Source organism: Pagrus major, chromosome 21, assembly GCF_040436345.1.
Source record: "Pagrus major chromosome 21, Pma_NU_1.0".
NCBI classification, from domain to species: domain Eukaryota; kingdom Metazoa; phylum Chordata; class Actinopteri; order Spariformes; family Sparidae; genus Pagrus; species Pagrus major.
In genome coordinates this window covers 6,173,720-6,190,907 of record NC_133235.1, presented here as the reverse complement: position 1 = coordinate 6,190,907, position 17,188 = coordinate 6,173,720, and positions in this window count along the sequence as shown.

The window sequence follows — 17,188 nt, the reverse complement described above, 5'->3', positions numbered from 1 at the left end:
GTTCATATAAATGTGCAATGTGCAAAAAGATCCTGAGATAAAAATACAGTGGTAGCAGGCTCAATTGATCCTCAGCACTATACCATAAAAACTACTTTAACATGTTTAACTTATCAGACCTGGATAAACACACTTGTTACAGACATTAATAATAACTACAATAATTATACAGAAATAGTCAATCTTCTCGCTTATGCTCTTGTTTGCTTATGTAGGTCACACAGAGGCATCAGTATTAAATTGAGACTGTTTCATAACCAGTTCAAAGTTGGATCTTTAACTAATGTAAAAAAAAAAAAATTCAGAGGCCTCTGAATGAAATGAAAATAGAAGATAAACAGAAAAAGGTGATGTCTATCTTTAATTTAAACGTTTTGACATGACCATGTGCTGTCCTTCTGCACTGAGGGTGGCAGAGTGGTTATCACTCTCCCGTCACAGCAAGACAGGTCCATAGGTTCAGTTCACATCCCTGTTCAGTGGGGATTCTGATCATGAGTTCTGAGTTTGCAAACATATCATGATCATTGGTAGTAACAGCCACAGTGATGTTGTGCCTTTTGCACAGCCCTTCCAACATTTTTCAGTAAAACAGTGAACATGTGGGCCACAAGATTGATACACTGAAATGGGCCTGACTTTTAGCCATATTGATGAATGTAGCCAGAAGTGAATTACTGTTGTGCAAATACTGTATACTAAATTGGCATTGTTGAGTTTGTACACATTTGCTTCCTAATTGGTTCTTGTGTATGTAACACTATTGGCAAATGTAAACTCAGAGGATTTGTTAAGATATTGTGGCATATTTGAGTATGTACGTTTAGGGAATGGGTGTTCTGTTGTCTATATTTAGAAAGATACAAACATGCATTGATAATACGCAATACAACGATGGAAAAGTGTGGTCACATTTCACATCCTGATCATTTAATCCTGTTTCAGGGAAAATGCCCTGGTACCTGTAATATCTATAATAGACAATACAAGTCAAAGTAAGTAGGTAAAAGTGAGTAAAATTAAGTTTGTGGTATTTTCCGCAACGAAGCAACCAATCACCTGTTAACCTCCAAGCCATCCTGCTAACACCAACATGCACATGCTTAGTGTACGTAAATGGTCATCTGAAATGCATTTTCAGCTTTGTTAGTATGGATAAAGATTATTTCTGAAACGGTGCTGAAACGCTCGTCTGGACCACATGTTAGTGTATGTGTGGATTAGGCCTTAGACCGGAAATATAATCTTTCCTATTGTGGCAGACTCGTCCACTCCACTGCTCCCTAATCCAGCACTCTTCACAGGGGTGGAGGATTTAGGACAGCACTCTTGTAGACAGCATCTGCTGATTTATTTTGAAAAAAAGGAAGAGGGGTGTTTGCTGGGGTGGGGGCATTAGCTCTGATGGCAGCAAGACTTCATGTTGAAAGGACTCTTGGCCTTTTGTTGAGACCACTTAGTTTTCTCTCACATAATTGCCCAATACAATGTGGATTATAAACCTGTCAGTGCTGCTGGAGACTTTGACAGGTAACCAACTCAAGTTAATTGACAGCTGAAAAATAAAAATGGCTGCTAAATTAATTAACCTGCCTGGCCAGTAAACATGCATTATTTACATTACCAATTGCAAGTTTAATGATATTACGTGGTTGCTTTCATTACCTTTTGTTAAAAAACCTATTGAGTGAGTTAAGAAGGTCTAAGAGCTCTGGACAACACACACACACACAGACAGACACACACACACACACACACACACAGCAGACACCTGCTCCTGCTTCATGAGAGGTAGATACTTTAGCTGTCAAATAAACCTTTTATTGTAAGCGCTCGTCAGTCATTTAAAGCAGGATTAATTAATGACATCTTTTTGTTTTTATTTAACCTGCATCTGTCAAAATGTATCAGATCCACAACAGGAAAAAAAACATCTGTCAATCTTAGGTTTGATGAAGTCGATCAAGAATCTATAATACTGTATTTCAAACTTCATGTTTAGTTTGTTTGAACATCCAGAACAAAACTGACCACTAGTGCTAGTTGGTAACAATTGATCTCGTGTGTGTGTGTGTGTGTGTGTGTGTGTGTGTGTGTGTGTGTGTGTGTGTGTGTGTGTGCGTTTTTGAACGAAAGGTAATGAAAGCAACCACGTAATATCATTAAACTTGTGCAATTGAAATCAACACCTGCACACGGCAAGGAGCAATTTTGGCATTTATCATCAATCTAAAGAGCAATGCTGTTGTAAAATTCAGATCAGATGGTATCTAATAACAAAAGGTCATTGCCCCTTTCTACTTTCTGAATTGCACTGTGACACGTTTATCGTCGTGATGTCAGGGTTCGTGAGCAGTGGCAGTGTTTGTCAGTGGGCTTGGTTTCCCCCCTCAGCCAAAAACATCCCAGAATCCTACAAACACACAGTTGTTTTTGGTTTAAAGCAGCAGTTGCTTTTGGTCTGGCAATGACATGCCAGGCTTATCTCACTGCTTGAAGGGTCACAGTATGGGTGTGTCACCATTCATGAATCTGTGTGTGTGTGTGTGTGTGTGTGTGTGTGTGTGTGTGTGTGTGTGTGTGTGCGTGCGTGCGTGTGTGCATGCATGTGTGCATGTGTATGTTTTCTTGACAAATACATTAATTGTAAATGATTTTCCAGCGCTGAAGCTGATCACATGCCACAGTAGATACTGACCATCCTGGCTGAAGGAATAAAGACCTATAAGATTAGACTTCTATGAAAAACTTCCCAATTTTTTAATAGGTGTGGCCAGATAGGGTCCCTGAAAATCTTGGGATGGCAACCAAAAGCGACGGGCTGAGGGGGGACAGCAGCTGGTTTGTTATGCAGGAGTAATGCAGCACCTCATGTGCTGATGGAGGCTGTGGCACACTTGCTGTAGGAACATGAATACTTTGCATTGAGATAAAACAGAAGCATAAAAATTAGTCCGGATCAGAAAAAGTTTTGGGAGACAAGGCTGGATTTTACTTAATACAGAATTTCATTGAATGCTGAGCTGATGTCAACAAATAGCATTATGTTGTATCTGTTCTTATTTTCGAGGTGTGTGAAGACTGAGTGGATAGCAGTAGATATGGCATCCTCTGTGGATCTTTTGGTTCTGAATTAGGGGTGTCACCAATAACCAGTACTGACAATAACCGTGATATTCAAAAAATGAAATATTGATATTGTGTTAATGATGGACATATGATAATATCATGTCAGCGCCTCTTAAATCGTTCCTGTTTCTTTCTGTTCTCACTTTGTTATAGTAGAAGGCATTGGTTGCCAGCCACCATACAACAGAAAAAGAAGAAGAAAAAGCTGTAGTAATACTTAACTGTTAGCTAGTGTGGGAATCTAGGTCACACGTGTAGAGTAGAGTCCCCTTTCACAGGGCTGAATTCAACCCTGCTTCAATGAACGGATGGGGAAAAAAATTGGCAAAACTGTACCTGTAGTACCTGTGCTTGCTCCAATTAGATTGTCACATTTTCGCCTGTTTTTGTCGCATAAAAAGCCCCACTTTGTCTTTTATATAAATTGAGGAGAATCATAAGGAATTAGCCATTTTTGTTAACTAACCACACAAAAACTCAATATGACATCAGACTGGACCTGTACTCTAACTGACGGTCAGTTACTGATTGCCTACCAACCAGCCAATAAGATAAATAGTGTGTGTACGTGGACGTACACATGAGTATATTTGTTTCTGTCTTCCCGATCATCTCCACCTCCTCTTTCATCTCAGTTACAGTACCCCATCACCAGGACAACCAAAATAAACAGCTGGATTCTGGGTACTGTATTGAATTGTGGATAAGGAGGCTTGGCCCAATGGAACCAGAGGAGTGCCACATCTGGGTTTCATTAGAATCACAGGCCAATGACAGATGACTTGAATTCTGTGTGGCGCTCAGCTGGATGGTGGCCTACCCTGAAAGAGAGGTAAATGACATCATCAACGGAAACTGATGTTTCCTGGGACTCGGGGAGCCATTTCTGGACCTGCAGGGATTTCATTGAGCTGAGTTTGATTAGGATTGCCATTAACTGATGCAGTAGTGACAGTTGTCCTGTGGTCCAGAACAATCTTGGTGAGGTCATTAAGTTGAAGTGTGTGTTTGTGTGCGTACCAATTGTTCACACAGTGTTGGCTGTGATATCAATATGGTATAAATGTAAATACATTTCCTTTGTTTTGTCTATCCCTCTCTTATTTTTCTTTGCCAGTTTCGTCCTCATCATCTCCAGCTATTGCCACATGGCATATTTAACATTGCTGGTTTCTTAGACAATATATGTTAAAGAAATGTAATGTCTAACCTGCTCTGCTGTTGATTTATTGGCTCTCTGATATGCTCTTACATGTAAATGGCACAGAGCAGATGGATGGAAAGTGATTAAGGAAGGGCTAAAAGAGGAGGGTAAAGGAGGCAGTTGCACTTTGACCCTGTCCTCTAGAGTCATCAGGACTTCGTAAACAGGATCAGCAGTAGGTTGAGGAAGATGATGAGGGAACATAACATCTGAAGCTTAAGAGTCAAAGCAAAATAAGCTAAGTTATGGCAGGTAACCAATAACTTTGGCTCAGATAAATATCTGTACGTATGTGATCTTTCACTGATTAGATTCCAGATTTTAGCTGAGATATTATCATTCTATTGTGTTTTCTTTACCCTCCATCTGCAGTCAAAACTCACTGGATCTCTATTTCAGTTGGTGGGTTTTTCAGGTTCCCTCACTGCTCCAAAGGAAACAGTGTTTTCTCCTCAGAGGCTAGCTAGCGTGCTAGTGCTCTACTGAGATTGCTGTGGCCAGTCAGCGCCTCTGGATTTCAGTGGTTCTATTGTAACACAAATGGCCTTTAGAGTCCCTTTGATGTGGGCACTCAAATACTTACATCATGAATTATGGATAGAGCTGTCATTTGTCTGGTGAAGCTCAAAAACTGAGATTTCTTGTTTTTACATTAGTCACATATAAGCCATTGGACCTGTAAGCTAAAGGTTTTGCAGTCACAACATCCACAGGGTAATATATGTTTCACACTGAAAGTGAGACACAGGCAATAGGCGTCAGCCAGTAAATGACTTGGAGAAATTCTAAGACCACTTTTGAAGCGCAACTCACACCAGCAGATGATGTGTGTCAAATACATGCAGTGTTTTTTATGGAATCCCACCAGCCCGGTCTCATTCCCAATGCATCAAATACTGACATTTTTCACGTCCTTTGGGGTCTCATACACTCACACAACATACCTTTTAGTGTCTATATGAGACGCACCAGGCTCTTAAACTAACTCCAGTGTAAACCCATCCACCACAATATGGGACAATCAGAGCAACTGCTGTACCTGAGGCAGTGTACGGAGTGACAAAGTCCACAGGACTTTCACCCAGGAGATGGGATGCTTGTCTTGTGTGAAACCAACATAATCAATCTTTGCCTAAACCTAACCAAATGATCTTCTCCTAAACTTATCCAAACAGTCTTTTTCTAAACCTAACCAAACAATCTGTCCCAAAATCTAACATCTTTTCTTAAATCTAACTAGACAATCTTTTCCTAAACCCAAAGAAATAATCTTTTCTTCAGCCTTACAAAGTATTTTTTTCAGAAACCTAACCAACTGCTCTTTTCTTAAACCTAACCAAATGCGCCTTTCTTAGACCTAACAGAACTTTCTTTTCTTAAACCTAACCAAGTAGTTTTTGTGCCTAAACTTAACCAATCTGGTTCTTTGGGTCACACAGATGCTAAAGCAGGGGTGGGGAACCTTTTTCCTATCGAGGGCCATTTCAATTTCATACCATCCCTCATGGGCCATAAAAAAAATTATAAGATGCGCAGCTCACAACATATTTTTATGGCCTTTTTAACTTAATTGTAATAAAATAATTATCATGACCATTAATTAATGTTTTAACCAATTTTAATTGTATCCATCTCAGTGTTTCTTATTGTTTTAGCATTTCAATTCAATTCATTTTTTAATAATCTGTTGTCCTCACCTTTAGTAGTCCCATGCATGGCTTGCAACGTGAGCAATTCCTCTCTGATATCAAAGTCAGCTCTAACCCCTTGCACAAAAATGGCTAGTTGAGCTGTGTTTGTTATGTCAGTTGTCTTATCACAGGCCAAAGAGAAAAACTGGAAATCTCTTGCAGTATCCTTCAATGATTTCTCAATGTCTTGTGCCATGTCAGTAATCCGATCTGAGACAGTTCTCCGAAACAAACTGACACTTTGGCGCGAGCAGCTCCACAGCAGCAACGAGACACTCTTTCACAGATTCACTGTTGGCATGAGGTTTCAGCTTCTTAGCAATTAGCTCACTCACCACGAAGTTAGCGTGCATTAGTTTGTCCTGGTCCGCTCACTGTTTGGATCAAACTACGTCAAAGAGCGGCAACTTTATCCACACGTGCTTGTTCTTTCAACACATCCAATTTGACATGTTTCGCACTGTAATGACGCTCAAGGTTTGCCTTTTTCATTACCACCAGCGCATCCCCACAAACCAGGCACACAGGCTTGCCTTTCACTTCCACAAAGAAGGGGCATTTAATTGCACATTGGAAATAATTTTTCCTGAATTTTTTTTTTTGGGTGTACTTATGGGTTGCCTCGTGGGCCGGACCAAACAGTCTTGCGGGCCGTATACGGCCCTGAGGCCGGAGGTTCCCCACCCCTGTGCTACAGGGTGCCCTGTGCATCTGTATTAGACACCATGGGGCATGACAAAGCGGTGTAGGTATTTGACAGCCTGGGATGAAAATTTGTTGAAGTATCAGGATACACTACCCATCTCACTTCCTAGCCTTGGCATGCATAAACTCTCCAGAAAAGCTGCAATTTTAACACAAGGCTACCCTTACTTTTACTATTCTGCATTGACTCACATGTCAATGTAAATGGTAATGATATATGACAGCCAAATTAGGATTACATGTGCAGATATAGGAAGAGTTTTCATGTTACTTATGTGTTTTGTTTTATGATTAAAAAAAAAAACAGTTCAAGTTGAACTCCGAGCAACAGAGTTTTTTGTAAAATCTCAATAGAAAAAAAAATCCAAATAGGGCTGGAGGCCTTACTGTGGTGCTTGGTGCTGAAGTCACAGCTTCAAAGCTCTGTCTGTCAGCTGGTTGGCTAACACAGCTAAAATTCAGACTCCAAGCTCACTGAGAGCTTGTTGTTGGTGATGACAGACCACTTTCATCCCATTTCTGTATGCCTCTACTGGCACACGCAGATATGTTACAATACATCTGAGAGCTAAGAGCAAAAATTCCACTAAATGTCTGTGTGTATTGGCTAGCATGCTTGATACCCATCAAGATACTTCCTACCTCTGTCACTCCGTGTTACAAAACACAGAGTGCACTTCAAACAAGCCATAGAAAGTATTTGAACTTCAGTATGTCAGCATGCAATACTGAGGCTTTCTAATTGTCTGGAGACACACAGTAAAGCTAAGTAAACCTTAAAGACGCTATTATAGTCATTGGAAAACATTATCTTTTCACTTAAGGCTACATTTGCATGGTCACATTCTCTTTTATGCTCCCTACATCTGTGAGTCTGAAATGTGTGTAGCCTGTAAAGCACATTTTCCATTTGCACAGACTGCAAATACGCCTGCCTTTGAATTATACTTTTCTGAAACCACGAAAAAAAGGGCATTTTTAACAAGAATACTGCTTGTTGTTTCTTTCATGGAGTCTTTAAGATATGTCTTTGCCTTGTCGTAGTCTCATTTAGTCATAACAATGTTTTATGTTGAAAACTTGTATCTTGAAGTGAACATGTATGTAACACTGTGATCCTACCCTCTTACTGAAGTTGCTGTACATAGTGCAGAAACAAGCAATAGGAGGCCAGAGTGGCTGAGACAGAAACACCATTCACATAACTACAAGACACTGTACTCATCAAAATAATATGAAAGCTGTTATTTGAAGATAAGAAAACAAACAAAACAAACGTTTGCTTTAAGTTGACATGTTAAATATTCTCATTTTGGTTTCCTCCTGATGAATGCAAGTCCAATAGTCATCCACTTTTAGCTCTGTCTTGGTCTCTACCTGAGGGAAATATCTGAATCTTTAGCTACTAAACGCTCCACTATGCTCACCAGCTAGTCTCTGACAGTGTCTGTCTACTGTTTGGTGGCTGATATGCTTTAGAATGAAGAAATATCAATTCTCACTTCTAATATATCTCAAAATTGATACTTAAGAAACCTCATGTATCGATGATAAATATCACTTAATTACAACTTATTTACATTATTTTTGCTATAATATCTGACAGTTTTGATGGCATCCTGCTCACCAAAGTACTATAGGATCACAATGATGAGGTTCTTCTGGTGCCCCAGGACCAACAAGCTTCACTGGTCAGATGTTGTCTTTATTGTGATCCTGAGACTGTAGGTTAGAGACTCTAACACTCTAACTTAGAGTGCTACTTTATTTTGGTCTTTGAATACTTCAGATCTTGTAATTCATTATAAAGTGAATTTCACAATATGTTTTTTTTTCAATAATTAGATGAATGTAATATTCTTCAGACGCTGAGATTCAAAGTTGCAGATCAAAGCTGTGTCTGTCAATCTGCTGACTAACACTGTTAAAAACCAAAAGCTTTGACTCACTTGTGTTATTAGAAAACTTTCATCACTTGGTCTGTCAGGGCACTCTCAGCAAGCCACCACTGTTTATCAAATCATATCATCACAACAAACCACTCTCTATCTAAAAGTGGACTTCAAAGCTGAAGTCGGAAAGTTTTTTCTTTATTTTGTTTCATTTCTTTCTTCAATACTCCATCTGTACTTTTTTGTTCTGTTGTTCCAGCTTTCTTCCTCCTCTGTCTCACTCTTTCTTCCTCGCCTCTCTTTATGCCCCCCCATCTCTCCTCCTTTTATCTCCCTCCATCTCTCCCTCCTGTTCTCTTTGACATGTCTCTGTGTTTCCTGTCCTTTGTGAAACCCTCCTCTCCGTCACATCTTGTTTTCCTCATTCTATCCTGTTTTAATCCAGTTCCCGCCCCCTTGTCCAAAAGAGTCACGCTATTGGAGGAAATGGGTGAATAGTGACTGCTGAGTGACAGGTTATTCTGGGCTGACTGTGGAGGTAAACACAGCGAGGTAATGGAGGTAAACGTCCGGTCAGTTGGCCGGATGGTACACAAACAATAGGCCAGTAGGTTCCAACTGGGCAGTCAGAAAACCAAACCCAATCATGACATGAAGGTTTTCTCTTGTTATTATTATTATTATTATTATTATTATTATTAATGTTATTATTTTTATGAATGTGTCTAACAAAACGTACCTTACCTTGTATTTGACTTTCTGGATTTTTCTGCAGCTATGCACATGGACAAATCTTGAATTTGGTGCTGCCTTCTTATAGGTGCATTAGATTCTTCATTCTTTGACTGTTTAACCAACGAGCACTTGTTCACTGTTTTCAACCATGAAGTATATAACTTTGCTTGTTTGGCAAAGCTCCATTTCCACCCAACATGTCTACCAATTTCCAAAAACAAATGTCTGATGGAAACAATGCTGACCAAAATATATTTTCAAGCAGTATATTGGGTCATTTTGTTCACTGACCAGCACAGTTTACCTTGCCAGGTAGCTGGATTTGCAAGATTGTGTGGTTATTTAATCTTGAAACATTAAAATGTATTAGGATTACATCTATAATAAAAAAAATTAAAAACTATGAATAGATGATGATGCATGAGTTGTTAACCTTGTTTTTACAGTCTTCTGTTAATATGTCAGTATGCATTATCATAATTATAATGATAATGCTCTTTATATAAAGTAAGATTATTTTCCTGTATTATGACTTCAAGTTCACAGTCCGTGGCATTCTCTCCTCAAAACTAAACTAAATTCTTGCTATTTGTATACAAACCAGGTAGTTGGGGGTGTATTTAAAGCCATTAAAGCCAGTAAATTGTGCTGATGGTCAGGTGGCTTGTGTACGTCGATACTATAGGTATGTCTCATTTCTCTTCTCTTTCTACTGTGTGCTGTGTATTTCGGCTGTGTATTTCTCCTGTGTGTTGTGTATTTCTACTGTGTATTTCTACTGTGTGCTGTGTTTCTACTGTGTATTTCTCCTGATTGCTGTGTATTTCTACTGTGTGCTATGTTTCTACTGTGTGCTGTGTATTTCTGCTGTGTATTTCTACTGTGTGCTGTGTATTTCTACTGTCTGCTGTATTTCTACTGTATATTTCTCCTGTGTGCTGTGTATTTCTACTGTGTGCTGTGTTTCTACTGTGTGCTGTGTATTTCTACAGTGTGTTTCTACTGTGTGCTGTGCATTTCTACTATGTATTTCTCCTGTGTGCTGTGTATTTCTACTGAGTGCTGTGTATTTCTATTGTGTATTTCTACTGTGCATTTCTACTGTGTGCTGTGTATTTCTACTGTGTATTTTTACTGTATGTTGTGTATTTCTACTGTGTATTTCTACTGTATGCTGTGTATTTCTACTGTGTATTTCTACTGTGTGCTGTGCATTTCCATTGTGTATTTCTACTGTGTGCTGTGTATTTCTGCTGTGTATTTCTCCTGTGTGTTTCTACTGTGTATTTCTACTGTGTGCTGTGTATTTCTCCTGTGTGCTGTGTATTTCTACTGTGTGCTGTGTATTTCTATTTTGTATTTCTACTGTGTGCTGTGTATTTCTATTGTGTATTTCTACTGTGTGCTGTGTATTTCTACTATATATTTCTACTGTGTGCTGTGTATTTCTCCTGTGTGCTGTGTATTTCTACTGTGTATTTCTACTTTGTATTTCTACTGTGTGCTGTGTATTTCTACTGTGTACTGTGTATTTCTCCTGTGTGCTGTGTATTTCTCCTGTGTGCTGTGTATTTCTACTGTGTATTTCTACCGTGTGCTGTGTTTCTACTGTGTATTTCTACTCTGTGCTGTGTGTTTCTACTGTGTATTTCTACTGTGTGCTGTGTGTTTCTGCTGTGTATTTCTGCTTTGTATTTCTACTGTGTATTTCTACTGTGTGCTGTGTATTTCTATTCTGTATTTCTACTGGCATTTCTACTGTGTGCTGTGTATTTCTGCTGTGTATTTCTACTTTGTATTTCTACTCTGTGATGTGTATTTCTACTGTGTGCTGTGTATTTCTACTGTGTGCTGTGTATTTCTACTGTGTATTTCTCCTGTGTGCTGTGTATTTCTGCTGTGTATTTCTCCTGTGTGTTTCTACTGTGTGCTGTGTATTTCTATTGTGTATTTCTACTGTGTGCTGTGTATTTCTACTGTATATTTCTACTGTGTGCTGTGTGTTTCTACTGTGTATTTCTACTTTGTATTTCTACTGTGTGCTGTGTATTTCTACTGTGTACTGTGTATTTCTCCTGTGTGCTGTGTATTTCTCCTGTGTGCTATGTATTTCTACTGTGTGCTGTGTATTTCTACTGTGTATTTCTACTGTGTGCTGTGTTTCTACTGTGTATTTCTACCGTGTGCTGTGTTTCTACTGTGTATTTCTACTGTGTGCTGTGTGTTTCTAATGTGTATTTCTACTTTGTATTTCTACTGTGTGCTGTGTATTTCTACTGTGTACTGTGTATTTCTCCTGTGTGCTGTGTATTTCTACTGTGTATTTCTACTTTGTATTTCTACTGTGTGCTGTGTATTTCTACTGTGTACTGTGTATTTCTCCTGTGTGCTGTGTATTTCTCCTGTGTGCTATGTATTTCTACTGTGTGCTGTGTATTTCTACTGTGTATTTCTACTGTGTGCTGTGTTTCTACTGTGCATTTCTACCGTGTGCTGTATTTCTACTGTGTATTTCTACTGTGTGCTGTGTATTTCTATTGTGTATGTCAAGTGTATTCTGCGTATTTTTATTGTGTATTTCTACTGTGTGCTTTGTATTTCTACCGTGTATTTCTACTGTGTGCTGTGTATTTCTCCTGTGCTGTGTATTTCTGCTGTGTATTTCTACTTTGTATTTCTACCGTGTGCTATGTTTTTCTACTGTGTGCTGTGTTTCTACTGTGTATTTCTACCGTGTGCTGTGTTTCTACTGTGTATTTCTACTGTGTGCTGTGTGTTTCTACTGTGTATTTCTACTGTGTGCTGTGTGTTTCTGCTGTGTATTTCTGCTTTGTATTTCTACGGTGTGCTGTGTTTCTACTGTGTATTTCTGCTTTGTTTTTCTACTGTGTATTTCTACTGTGTGCTATGTATTTCTATTTGTATTTCTACTGGCATTTCTACTGTGTGCTGTGTATTTCTGCTGTGTATTTCTACTTTGTATTTCTACTCTGTGATGTGTATTTCTACTGTGTGCTGTGTATTTCTACTGTGTGCTGTGTATTTCTACTGTGTATTTCTCCTGTGTGCTGTGTATTTCTGCTGTGTATTTCTCCTGTGTGTTTCTACTGTGTGCTGTGTATTTCTATTGTGTATTTCTACTGTGTGCTGTGTATTTCTACTGTATATTTCTACTGTGTGCTGTGTGTTTCTACTGTGTATTTCTACTTTGTATTTCTACTGTGTGCTGTGTATTTCTACTGTGTACTGTGTATTTCTCCTGTGTGCTGTGTATTTCTCCTGTGTGCTATGTATTTCTACTGTGTGCTGTGTATTTCTACTGTGTATTTCTACTGTGTGCTGTGTTTCTACTGTGTATTTCTACCGTGTGCTGTGTTTCTACTGTGTATTTCTACTGTGTGCTGTGTGTTTCTACTGTGTATTTCTACTTTGTATTTCTACTGTGTGCTGTGTATTTCTACTGTGTACTGTGTATTTCTCCTGTGTGCTGTGTATTTCTACTGTGTATTTCTACTTTGTATTTCTACTGTGTGCTGTGTATTTCTACTGTGTACTGTGTATTTCTCCTGTGTGCTGTGTATTTCTCCTGTGTGCTATGTATTTCTACTGTGTGCTGTGTATTTCTACTGTGTATTTCTACTGTGTGCTGTGTTTCTACTGTGCATTTCTACCGTGTGCTGTATTTCTACTGTGTATTTCTACTGTGTGCTGTGTATTTCTATTGTGTATGTCAAGTGTATTCTGCGTATTTTTATTGTGTATTTCTACTGTGTGCTTTGTATTTCTACCGTGTATTTCTACTGTGTGCTGTGTATTTCTCCTGTGCTGTGTATTTCTGCTGTGTATTTCTACTTTGTATTTCTACCGTGTGCTATGTTTTTCTACTGTGTGCTGTGTTTCTACTGTGTATTTCTACCGTGTGCTGTGTTTCTACTGTGTATTTCTACTGTGTGCTGTGTGTTTCTACTGTGTATTTCTACTGTGTGCTGTGTGTTTCTGCTGTGTATTTCTGCTTTGTATTTCTACGGTGTGCTGTGTTTCTACTGTGTATTTCTGCTTTGTTTTTCTACTGTGTATTTCTACTGTGTGCTGTGTATTTCTATTTGTATTTCTACTGGCATTTCTACTGTGTGCTGTGTATTTCTGCTGTGTATTTCTACTTTGTATTTCTACTCTGTGATGTGTATTTCTACTGTGTGCTGTGTATTTCTACTGTGTATTTCTCCTGTGTGCTGTGTATTTCTGCTGTGTATTTCTCCTGTGTGTTTCTACTGTGTATTTCTACTGTGTGCTGTGTATTTCTCCTGTGTGCTATGTTTTTCTACTGTGTGCTGTGTTTCTACTGTATATTTCTACTGTGTGCTGTGTTTCTACTGTGTATTTCTACTGTGTGCTGTGTATTTCTACTGTATATTTCTACTGTGTGCTGTGTTTCTACTGTGTATTTCTGCTGTGTATTTCTGCTTTGTTTTTCTACTGTGTATTTCTACTGTGTGCTGTGTATTTCTATTGAGTGTTTCTACTGTGTGCTTGGTATTTCTACTGTGTATTTTTACTGTGTGCTGTGTATTTCTACTGTGTATTTCTACTTTGTATTTCTACCGTGTGCTATGTTTTTCTACTGTGTGCTGTGTTTCTACTGTGTATTTCTACCGTGTGCTGTGTTTCTACTGTGTATTTCTACTGTGTGCTGTGTGTTTCTACTGTGTATTTCTACTGTGTGCTGTGTGTTTCTGCTGTGTATTTCTGCTTTGTATTTCTACGGTGTGCTGTGTTTCTACTGTGTATTTCTGCTGTGTATTTCTGCTTTGTTTTTCTACTGTGTATTTCTACTGTGTGCTGTGTATTTCTATTTGTATTTCTACTGGCATTTCTACTGTGTGCTGTGTATTTCTGCTGTGTATTTCTACTTTGTATTTCTACTCTGTGATGTGTATTTCTACTGTGTGCTGTGTATTTCTACTGTGTGCTGTGTATTTCTACTGTGTATTTCTCCTGTGTGCTGTGTATTTCTCCTGTGTGCTGTGTATTTCTATTGTGTATTTCTACTGTGTGCTGTGTATTTCTATTGTGTATTTCTACTGTGTGCTGTGTATTTCTACTGTATATTTCTACTGTGTGCTGTGTATTTCTCCTGTGTGCTGTGTATTTCTACTGTGTATTTCTACTTTGTATTTCTACTGTGTGCTGTGTATTTCTACTGTGCACTGTGTATTTCTCCTGTGTGCTGTGTATTTCTCCTGTGTGCTATGTATTTCTACTGTGTGCTGTGTATTTCTACTGTGTGCTGTGTTTCTACTGTGTATTTCTACCGTGTGCTGTGTTTCTACTGTGAATTTCTACTGTCTACTGTGTATTTCTGCTGTGTATTTCTACTGTGTATTTTTACTGTGTGCTGTGTATATCTGCTGTGTATTTCTACTGTGTATTTTTACTGTGTGCTGTGTATATCTACTGTGTATTTCTGTTCTGTTTTTCTACTGTGTATTTCTACTGTGTGCTGTGTATTTGTACTGTATGCTGTGTATTTCTACTGTGTACTGTGTATTTCTACTGTGTACTGTGTATTTCTACTGTGTGCTGTGTTTCTATGTGTATTTCTACTGTGTGCTGTGTGTTTCTACTGTGTATTTCTACTGTCTACTGTGTATTTCTGATTTGTATTTCTACTGTGTATTTCTGCTCTGTGTTTCTACCGTGTATTTCTACTGTGGGCTGTGTTTTTCTACTGTGTATTTCTGCTGTGTATTTCTACTGTGTATTTCTACTGTGTGCTGTGTATTTATACTGTGTATTTCTGTTCTGTATTTCTACTGTGTATTTCTACTGTGTGCTGTGTATTTCTATTGTGCATTTCTACTGTGTGCTGTGTGTTTCTACTGTGTATTTCTACTGTGTGAAGACACAATAGAAATACACAGCACACAGTAGAAATACACTGTACACAGTATAAATACACAATACACAATATACACAGTATACCGTATAAATACACAGTAGAGTTTAAATACAGATCACACAGTATAAATACACACCATACGTACACAGTATAAATACACATTACACAGTACAAATACACAGTACACAGTATAAATAAACAAAACACAGTAGAAATACACAGCACACAGTAGAAATACACAGTGCACAGTATAAATACAGAACACACAGTATACATACACAGTAAACAGTATAAATACAGTTTCAATACACAGTATAATACACAGTTGACAGTATAAATAACATATTACACAGTATAATAAAACATTACACAGTATAAACAGACAGATTAAATAGACAGTACATAGTATACATACACAGTACAAATACATAGCACACAGTATAAATACACGGCACACAGTATACATACACATTACACAATATAAATACACTGTACACAGTATAAATACACAGTATAAATACACAGCACACAGTATGAATACACAGTTTAAATAAACAGCACACAGTATAAATACAGATAACAGAGTACAAGTACACAGTAGACATACAGAGTACACAGTATAAATAAACAGCATAGATATACAGTACACAATATCCGTACATGGCCTCCGACGGAGGAGCAGGAACAGGTGTCAGCCGGGCCGCCGACAGAAGATCAGGAACAGGTTTCAGCCGGGCCACCGACGAAGGAGAAGGAACATGGTTGGCCAGGCCACCGATGAAGGAGCAGGAACATGGTCGGCCGGGCTGCCGACTGGGATCCACTGGCAGGAGTGGACCAGAACTCTGACCGAGGGACAGGAACCGTTGTCGGTTGGGCCACCAACCTGGGGACAGGAGCAGGTGTCGGTCGGGCCACCGACTGGGAACCACTGGCAGATATCGGCAGGACCGCCGACGTAGAAACAGCGGCAGGTGCTGGTCAGGACGGCAACGGAAGATCAGGAACAGGTGTCGGCCGGGCCGCTGCTGAAGGAGCAGGAACATGGTCGGCTAGGGCCACCGACTGGGAACCACTGCCAGGAGTTGGCCGGACCGCCAACTGAGGGACAGGAACCGGTGTCGGTCGGGCCGCCCACTGGGAACCACTGCCACGAGTCGGCTGGGCCGCCGACAGAGGAGCAGGAACAGGTGCTGGACGGGACGCCGATGAAGAACCACTGGGAGGTGTCGTCCAGACCACCAACTGGGAACCACTGCCATGAGTCGGCTGGGCCGCCGACGGAGAAACACTGTCAGCTGTCGGCCTGGACACCGACGGAGAAACACTGGCAGCTGTGAATGAGTTCTCCTTAAGGGAAAAGTAGATGAGATGACCAGGCTTGCAGGCAGGCAGGCAGGGTTAACTGGAGCCGGCTTGGAGGAACTCAGGTGAGCGAGCAAGCAGGAAGCAGAGTGGAAAGGCGCTAGAGGTTTCTGCAGATGAGTCAACAAAAACACGAGCATAAGCATAGGAGCAATCACAGAAACACGAAATACTGAGAGCAATCTAGACTACAATAACAAGTGGCACTGAGTACTCACCATACGGCTATAATATAACCAGAGGATGATGAGCTGATGAGAGACAGGTGCACCTCTCTGCTGCAGCAGACACCGCCGCCACCCCACAGACACACACACAGGGAAAGGAGCAGGTGAGGGAGAAGGGAGGGGGAAAAGGCAGATAGGTGAAAAAACACAGAACAATAGAAAAACTACCTGACTGCCACAGTAGCACTGTGACAATAAATACAAAGTATAAATACACAGTACACAGTATAAAAACACTGTACACAGTATAAATACACAATAGAGTTTAAAGACAGAGCACACAGTATAAATAAACAGCATAGATATACAGTACACAATATAAATACACAGCACACAGTATA